This window comes from Theropithecus gelada, unplaced genomic scaffold, assembly GCF_003255815.1.
Source record: "Theropithecus gelada isolate Dixy unplaced genomic scaffold, Tgel_1.0 HiC_scaffold_15876, whole genome shotgun sequence".
Lineage (NCBI taxonomy): Eukaryota > Metazoa > Chordata > Mammalia > Primates > Cercopithecidae > Theropithecus > Theropithecus gelada.
In genome coordinates this window covers 1,201,264-1,211,249 of record NW_020257632.1, presented here as the reverse complement: position 1 = coordinate 1,211,249, position 9,986 = coordinate 1,201,264, and positions in this window count along the sequence as shown.

The following is a 9,986-nucleotide window of genomic DNA, read 5'->3' as shown; positions in this document are numbered from 1 at the left end:
ACATCACCATCATCAAAGACCAGAGGCAGAAAAAACCACAAAGATGGGGAAAAAGCAGGGCAGAAAAGCTGGAAATTCAAAAAATAAGAGCACATCTCCCCCTCCAAAGGAATGCAGCTCATCGCCAGCAACGGATCAAAGCTGGAAGGAGAATGACTTTGACAAGATGAGAGAAGAAGGCTTCAGTCCATCACACTTCTCAGAGCTAAAGGAGGAATTACGTACCAAGTGCAAAGAAACTAAAAATCTTGAAAAAAGAGTGGAAGAATTGATAACCAGAATAATTAATGCAGAGAAGGCCATAAACGAATGGACAGAGATAAAAACCATGACACAAGAAATACGTGACAAATGCACAAGCTTCAGTAACCGACTCGATCAACTGGAAGAAAGAGTATCAGCGATTGAGGATCAAATGAATGAAATGAAGCGAGAAGAGAAATCTAAAGAAAAAAGAAGAAAAAGAAATGAACAAAGCCTGCAAGAAGTATGGGATTATGTAAAAAGACCAAATCTACGTCTGATTAGGGTGCCTGAAAGTGAGGGGGAAAATGGAACCAAGTTGGAAAACACTCTTCAGGATATCATCCAGGAGAACTTCCCCAACCTAGTAGGGCAGACCAACATCCAAATTTAGGAAATACAGAGAATGCCACAAAGATACTCCTCGAGAAGAGCAACTCCAAGACACATAATTGCCAGATTCACCAAAGTTGAAACGAAGGAAAAAATCTTAAGGGCAGCCAGAGAGAAAGGTCAGGTTACCCACAAAGGGAAGACTATCAGACTAACAGCAGATCTCTTGGCAGAAACTCTCCAAGCCAGAAGAGAGTGGGGACCAATATTCAACATTCTTAAAGAAAAGAATTTTCAACGCAGAATTTCACATCCAGCCAAACTAAGTTTCATAAGTGAAGGAGAAATAAACTCCTTTACAGATAAGCAAATGCTTAGAGATTTTGTCACCACCAGGCCTGCCTTACAAGAGACCCTGAAGGAAGCACTAAACATGGAAAGGAACAACCGGTACCAGCCATTGCAAAAACATGCCAAAATGTAAAGACCATCGAGGCTAGGAAGAAACTGCATCAACTAATGAGCAAAATAACCAGTTAATATCATAATGGCAGGATCAAGTTCACACATAACAATATTAACCTTAAATGTAAATGGACTAAATGGTCCAATTAAAAGACACAGACTGGCAAACTGGATAAAGAGTCAAGACCCATCAGTCTGCTGTATTCAGGAGACCCATCTCACATGCAGAGACACCCATAGGCTCAAAATAAAGGGATGGAGGAAGATCTACCAAGAAAATGGAGAACAAAAAAAAGCAGGGGTTGCAATACTAGTCTCTGATAAAACAGACTTTAAACCAACAAAGATCAAAAGAGACAAAGAAGGCCATTACATAATGGTAAAGGGATGAATTCAACAGGAAGAGTTAACTATCCTAAATATATAAGCACCCAATACAGAAGCACCCAGATTCATAAAGCAAGTCCTTAGAGACTTACAAAGAGACTTAGACTCCCATACAATAATAATGGGAGACTTCAACACCCCACTGTCAACATTAGACAGATCAATGAGACAGAAAGTTAACAAGGATATCCAGGAATTGAACTCATCTGTGCAGCAAGCAGACCTAACAGACATCTACAGAACTCTCCACCCCAAATCAACAGAACATACATTCTACTCAGCACCACATCACACTTATTCCAAAATTGACCACATAATTGGAAGTAAAGCACTCCTCACCAAATGTACAAGAACAGAAATTATAACAAACTGTCTCTCAGACGACAGTGCAATCAAACTAGAGCTCAGGACTAGGACACTCAATCAAAACCACTCAACTACATGGAAACTGAATAACCTGCTCCTGAATGACTACTGGGTACATAACTAAATGAAGGCAGAAATAAAGATATTCTTTGAAACCAATGAGAACAAACATACAACATACCAGAATCTCTGGGACACATTTAAAGCAGTGTGTAGAGGGAAATTTATAGCACTAAATGCCCACAGAGAAAACTGGAAAGATCTAAAATTGACACTCTAACATCACAATTAAAAGAACTAGAGAAGCAAGAGCAAATACATTCAAAAGCTAGCAGAAGGCAAGAAATAACTAAGATCAGAGCAGAACTGAAGGAGATAGAGACACAAAAAACTCTCCAAAAAAAATCAATGAATCCAGGAGTTGGTTTTTTGAAAAGATCAACAAAATTGATAGACCGCTAGCAAGACTAATAAAGAAGAAAAGAGAGAAGAATCAAATAGACACAACAAAAAATGGATAAAGGGGATATCACCACCAACCCCACAGAAATACAAACTACCATCAGAGAATACTATAAACACCTCTACACAAATAAACTAGAAAATCTAGAAGAAATGGATAATTTCCTGGACGCTTACACTCTTCCAAGACTAAACCAGGAAGAAGCTGAATCCCTGAATAGACCAATAGCAGGCTCTGAAATTGAGGCAATAATTAATAGCCTACCAACCAAAAAAAGTCCAGGACCAGACGGATTCACAGCTGAATTCTACCAGTGGTACAAGGAAGAGCTGGTACCATTCCTTCTGAAACTATTCCAATCAATAGAAAAAGAGAGAATCCTCCCTAACTCATTTTACAAGGCCAACATCATCCTGATACCAAAGCCTGGCAGAGACACAACAAAAAAAGAGAGTTTTAGACCAATATCCCTGATGAACATCGATGCAAAAATCCTCAATAAAAAAACTGGCAAACCAGATCCAGCAGCACATCAAAAGCTTATCCACCATGATCAAGTGGGCTTCATCCCTGGGATGCAAGGCTGGTTCAACATATGCAAATCAATAAACGTAATCCAGCATATAAACAGAACCAAAGACAAAAACCACATGATTATCTCAATAGATGCAGAAAAGGCCTTTGACAAAATTCAACAGCCCTTCATGCTAAAAATGCTCAATAAATTTGGTATTGATGGAACGTATCTCAAAATAATAAGAGCTATTTATGACAAACCCGCAGCCAATATCATACTGAATGGGCAAAACCTGGAAGCATTTCCTTTGAAAACTGGCATAAGACAGGGATGCCCTCTCTCACCACTCCTATTCAACATAGTGTTGGAAGTTCTGGCTAGGGCAATCAGGCAAGAGAAAGAAATAAAGGATATTCAATTAGGAAAAGAAAAAGGCAAACTGTCCCTGTTTGCAGATGACATGATTGTATATTTAGAAAACCCCATTGTCTCAGCCCAAAATATCCTTAGGCTGATAAGAAACTTCAGCAAAGTCTCAGGATACAAAATCAATGTGCAAAAATCACAAGCATTCTTATACACCAGTAACAGACAGAGAGCCAAATCATGAATGAAATTCCATTCACAATTGCTTCAAAGAGAATGAAATACCTAGGAATCCAACTTACAAGGGATGTAAAGGACCTCTTCAAGGAGAACTACAAACCACTGCTCAGTGAAATAAAAGAGGACACAAACAAATGGAAGAACATACCATGCTCATGGATAGGAAGAATCAATATCGTGAAAATGGCCATACAGCCCAAGGTAATTTATAGATTCAATGCCATCCCAATCAAGCTACCAATGAGTTTCTTCACAGAATTGGAAAAAACTGCTTTAAAGCTCATATGGAACCAAAAAAGAACCCACATTGCCAAGACAATCCTAAGTCAAAAGAACAAAGCTGGAGGCATCACGCTACCTGACTTCAAACTATACTACAAGGCTACAGTAACCAAAACAGCATGGTACTGGTACCAAAACAGACATATAGACCAATGGAACAGAACAGAGTCCTCAGAAATAATACCACACATGTACAGCCCTCTGATCTTTGACAAACCTGAGAAAAACAAGAAATTGGGAAAAGATTCCCTATTTAATAAATGGTGCTGGGAAAATTGGCTAGCCATAAGTAGAAAGCTGAAACTAGATCCTTTCCTTACTCCTTATACGAAAATTAATTCAAGATAGATTAGAGACTTAAATGTTAGACCTAAAACCATAAAAACCCTAGAAGAAAACCTAGGTAATACCATTCAGGACATAGGCATGGGCAAGGACTTCACATCTGAAACACCAAAAGCAACGGCAACAAAAGCCAAAATTGACAAATGGGATCTAATCAAACTACACAGCTTCTGCACAGTAAAAGAAACTACCATCAGAGTGAACAGGCAACCTACAGAATGGGAGAAAATTTTTGCAATCTACTCATCTGACAAAGGGCTAATATCCAAAATCTACAAAGAACTCAAACAAATTTACAAGAAAAAAACAAACAACCCCATCAAAAAGTGGGCAAAGGATATGAATAGACATTTCTCAAAAGAAGATATTCATACAGCCAACAGACACATGAAAAAATGCTCATCATCACTGGCCATCAGAGAAATGCAAATCAAAACCACAATGAGATACCATCTCACACCAGTTAGAATGGCAATCATTAAAAAGTCAGGAAACAACAGGTGCTGGAGAGGATGTGGAGAAATAGGAACACTTTTACACTGTTGGTGGGATTGTAAACTAGTTCAACCATTATGGAAAACAGTATGGTGATTCCTCAAGGATCTAGAACTAGAAGTACCATATGACCTAGCCATCCCATTACTGGGTATATACCCAAAGGATTATAAATCATGCTGCTATAAAGACACATGCACACGTATGTTTATTGCGGCACTGTTTACAATAGCAAAGACTTGGAATCAACCCAAATGTCCATCAGTGACAGACTGGATTAAGAAAATGTGGCACCTATACACCATGGAATAGTATGCAGCCATAAAAAAGGATGAGTTTTTGTCATTTGTAGGGACATGGATGCAGCTGGAAACCATCATTCTCAGCAAACTATCGCAAGAACAGAAAACCAAACACCGCATGTTCTCATTCATAGGTGGGAATTGAACAATGAGATCACTTGGACTCGGGAAGGGGAACATCACACACCGGGGCCTATCATGGGGAGGGGGGAGGGGGGAGGGATTGCATTGGGAGCTATACCTGATGAAATGACGAGTTGATGGGTGCTGACGAGTTGATGGGTGCAGCACACCAACATGGCACAAGTATACATATGTAACAAACCTGCACGTTATGCACATGTACCCTAGAACTTAAAGTATAATAAAAAAAAAAAAAAAAGAATCAAATCAAGAACTCAACCCCTTTTACAATAGCTGCAAAAAAAAAGATAAAATACTTAGGAATATCCCTAATCAAGAGAGGTTGTGGACTTGAAAAACTCTACGAGGAAAGCTACAAAACACTGCTGAAAGAAATCAAAGATGACATAAACAAATGGAAACACAACCCATGCTCATGGATGGGTAGAATCAATATCATAACAATCACCAGAGGGCCAAAAAAATCTACAAATTCAATACAATTCTCATCAAAAATCATAAATAGTTTAAAGTATTTATACATGGTACCACATAATTTTCTAAAAGCATTATATCACTTTATAGAAATTATAAAAATTTACCAGCATTTCACTTTGCCTTCACCAACATTATAATCATTTTTCAAATGTTTGTTAATCATAGGTTTAAAAAAAAACTTGCAGTTTTTCTAATTTTCATTTGTTTACTGATAAGGTTACATGTTTTTCATGTTTTATTATTTCTATGTGTTTATGGTCTCCGTCCATTTATATTTATGATCTTAACACATTTATTATTGATATATGTGGTAAAGAAAGCAAATCTCCATATATCTTATTGCTATGAGAATTCCACTGGCTATTTGTAACCTTTTTATTTTCAAAAATAATATATTTAAATATAGTATAACCTATCACTCTTTTCTCTAATTCATATAATTATTTTAACACAAAACTATTTTACAATGAGAGATTGGATAATGTATTAACATTTATTTCTTTTTTATTGTTTAATTATGTATATTGATCCTTTAATTCTATTGAAAATTATTTTACCCACTTCTTAAAAGTTAATTCTGTATTGTTTTCTCATTTGACCCCTCTCTTGGTCAGGGTTCTCAGCCGAAAGCAACACAATCCTCTTTAACTAACTTAAGCAGAAAAGGGATTTATTGAATGATACTATTTTATAGGATTGTTGACAGAGCTGGAGAAACAGACTTGAGACTAAACTTCCAAGAATAGTAAAGGCCCAAATCATGCCAGACAACTGTAAGAAATTGTAGTCAGTACAACTTCTGTTACTACCACCAAGTACCAGGCCCAGATTTACTTTATAGCCATCATTACTGCTTTCTGCACTGATGTCACGCCTGCATCACGAAATTGATCTGGTAGTCAGTGCCAGACACCAACCAAACGGAAGCTCCATGAAATGTTTATTTTCTCCAAATTAAAGCCTCATGCACATCATGTGCTTACTCTGCAGCAATGACAGAGCCTAAGAATTTGGGTTCTGAGTTTCACATCAGAGCGCACAACTCATAACACTGGAATTTCTCCCAAATATACTAAGGATGGCAATCACATATAGAACAAATGCCCGCAAGTTATTTTGAGCCAAATATCCAATTTTTTCTACATTTTTCTGCTGGTTTTAAATTACTAATATTGTATTTAGATTGAGAGCCCTTTAGGGCCTAAAATTGGAAAATATGTTTCAGACATTGCAGTATCACTTGAGCTTAAAGATAAAGAGCATAAATTCTGAAGTCAGGCTGTCCAGACTCGAATTTCACCTTTGCCTCTTACTAGTTGTGTGACTTGGTTATACTAATTGTCTCAAGTTTTGTACCAAACGGAGATGGTTAAATACCTACTTCATAGGATCATCTTGGGCATCAAATAAACAGCACCAGACATCAAACAAACACTGTGTGTTTTAGTGATTTTTTTTTTTTTTTTTGCAATCTTCTTCCCCAAGGTATTCTTTGTCCTGCTTGAAATGTTTCCATTTACTTCTACCCTTAACTTCTGCCCTTAGCCAGTTTTCAGTCTAAGCTGTCAGCTTCTGTTCTATTTCACATCTCTGCACCTTAGACATTTGCTTCTGATGCGGAACTCTGTTAAATGCTATCTAAAATGATTTGTAAACTGTGGGCTGATTTTTCAGTACACCAATACATAGCATCGGTGCATAGGTTAAAAACTCTCTCTGAGAATAAGATATAATAGAAAGATGTTAAAGGAAGTGATTCTGAACCTCTTTCCAACATGAAGAGCTGCATACCATAATGACACTGATTAAACATTTCATAGTTGTTTAGCCATATGCTAAATACTTCAAATACATTATATCATATAAGTTTTGCAATCAGATTTTGATACTATTGTTTAGGAAGTGAGTATTAAAACTCTCTTTTGGATTTGAGAAAAATGAAGCTCATAATATTTGACTTCCATAGTGTGGGTATCCTATTGCTGTTATAACAAATGACCACTAACTGAATGACTTGACCCAAATGTATTATCTTCCAGTGCTGAAGGTCAGAAGTCTGAAATTGATCGTTTAATTCCATTGAAAATTATTTACTCACTTTTTAAAAGTTAATTCCATATTGTTTTCTCATTTGACCCCTCTCTTGGTCAGGGTTCTTAGCTGAAAGCAACACAATCCTTTTTAACTAACTTAAGCAGCAAAAGAATTTATTGAATGATACTAACTACTTTATAGAATCACTAAATAGTCGGGTTAAAACCAAGGTGACAGCAGGGCTTTGTTCTCCATGTTCAGGCTCTTGGGAAGAATCTATTTCCTGCCTTTTCCAGCTTCTAGAGGCCACCCACATTACTTGGCTGATGAACTTTTTCCATCTTGAAAGCCAGAACACTGCCATTCCTCTGGTTATCTCACTCTGTTTTCCTTTTCCATCTAATCCACATAAGGACTCTAGTGATTACGTTGGACCCACCAGGATAATCTGGGATAATCTTCCTATCTCAAGGTCAACTGATTTGTTATCTTATCTGCAACCTAAATGTAAGGTAGCATATTCACAGATTCCTGGGATTAGGTTGTGGACCTCTACTGGCAGCATTACTCTGCCTATGACAAATTTTTTAAATTTGTTATTCCCCATCTTTCACAGTCCAACTACATTTTTTAAAAAAAATTTTTAGATTTAGCTTGAATTTATTTATTTGTTTTTCTTTTATTATTTGCTTCTTTTTATTGATATTTAATAGTTCATTTTTGGTGCATATGTGATTTTTTTTATCTGTATACAATGTGCAATGATCAAATCAAGGTTTCAACTCAAACATTTATCTTTTCTTTGCATTGGGGATATTACAAATCTTTTACCTATTTTGATTTATACAATAAATTATTGTTAGCAATAATTTTCCTACTGTACTGTCAAATGCTAGAACTTATTCCCTCTATTTAACTGTATTTTCGTTCCTTTTAACCAGCTTTTTGTCCCTTCTCCTCCCTTGTCTTCCCAGCTCCTGGTAACCACCATTCTACTCTCCACCTTCCATAAGATCCACTTTTTTAGCTCCCAAATATGAGTGAGAAAAATTTGTCTTTCTGTGCCTGACTTATTTCACTTGACATAATGACCGCCAGTTCCATCTACGTCACTGCAAATGACAGAATTTCATTCTTTTTTAATATTGCATTGTGTTTATATACCATTTTCTTCATCCTTTCATCCATTGATAGACACTTAGGTTGATTCCATATCTTGGCTATTGTGCATAGTGCTGCAATAAACACGTGTTTGTTACTTATACCAATTTGTTTTCTTTTGGATATATATCCAGCAGTAGAATTCTTAGTTCATATGGTAGTTCTTTTGGTTTTTTAGGAACTCTCATATTGTTTTCCATCATGGCTGCACTACTTTACATTCCTACCAAGAGCGTATAAACATTCTTCTTTCTCCACATCCTTGTCAGCATGTTATTTTTGTCTTTTTGATATTTAATAATAGCTATTCTAGCTGAGGTGAGATGATATCTCATTGTATTTTGATTTACATTTCTCTGAACGTGTGTGATGTTGAGCATTGTTTGAATATACCTGTTGTCCATTTGTATGTCTTCTTTTGAGAAATACCTATTCTGGTCTTTCACCCATTTTTAAATCAGATTATTATTTTTATTATTATTATTATTTTGCTATTGAGTTATGTGAGTTCTTATTTATCTATCTAGATTTCTATATGTCTTTCTCCCTTTTATTTTTTCTTTTGAGACAGAGTCTTGCTTGTCGCCCAGGCTGAAGTGCAGTGGCGTGATCTCAGCTCACTGCAACCTCCCCCTCCTGGGTTCAAGCGATTCTCATGCCTCAGCCTTCCACATAGCTGGGATTACTGGTGCATGCCACCACGCCTGGCTAATTTTTTATAGTTTTAGTAGGAAAGGTGTTTCACCATGTTGGCCAGGCTGGTCTCAAACTCCTGGCCTCAACAAATTCACCGGCCTCAGCCTCCCAAAGTGCTGGGATTACAGGTGTGAGCCACCATGCCCAGTCTCTCTTCCTCCTTACCTTGTACAGACATAGTACTTTGCAGTACTTACACTTATCATCACACACTGGACTATTTCTAGGCTATGTAACTAAACCTGGATCTAGCTAGGTACTATATAAAAATATCCTCAGTTTTTCTCTAGATCAGAATAAAATTAGTTCCAATGATAGCCCTACTCTGATTCTGAAAACTGAGTGTTCTAAGAAACTTGTACCTTCCTATGATCCCCCATCTTCTTTCTAGTACCTAAGCATTTACCCAATACCTCTGAAAGCAAGTCTACCCAATTTGAGACTTTTGTAACTTGACTCATTTCACCATTAGCCTAACCTAAAGATCATCATTCTCACAAAAACTACATTGCAGAAAATACCAGATGATTCATGCAAATATCAAGTTTACTTATCCCTCTACTCCCTTAGCAGTTAGTATAGGGCTTGGCATGGAGTATGTGCTCAAAAGAGTTCATGAAATAGTTATTCTAAATCTTCTTAAAATAAATCAAATTATATTTAATATTTT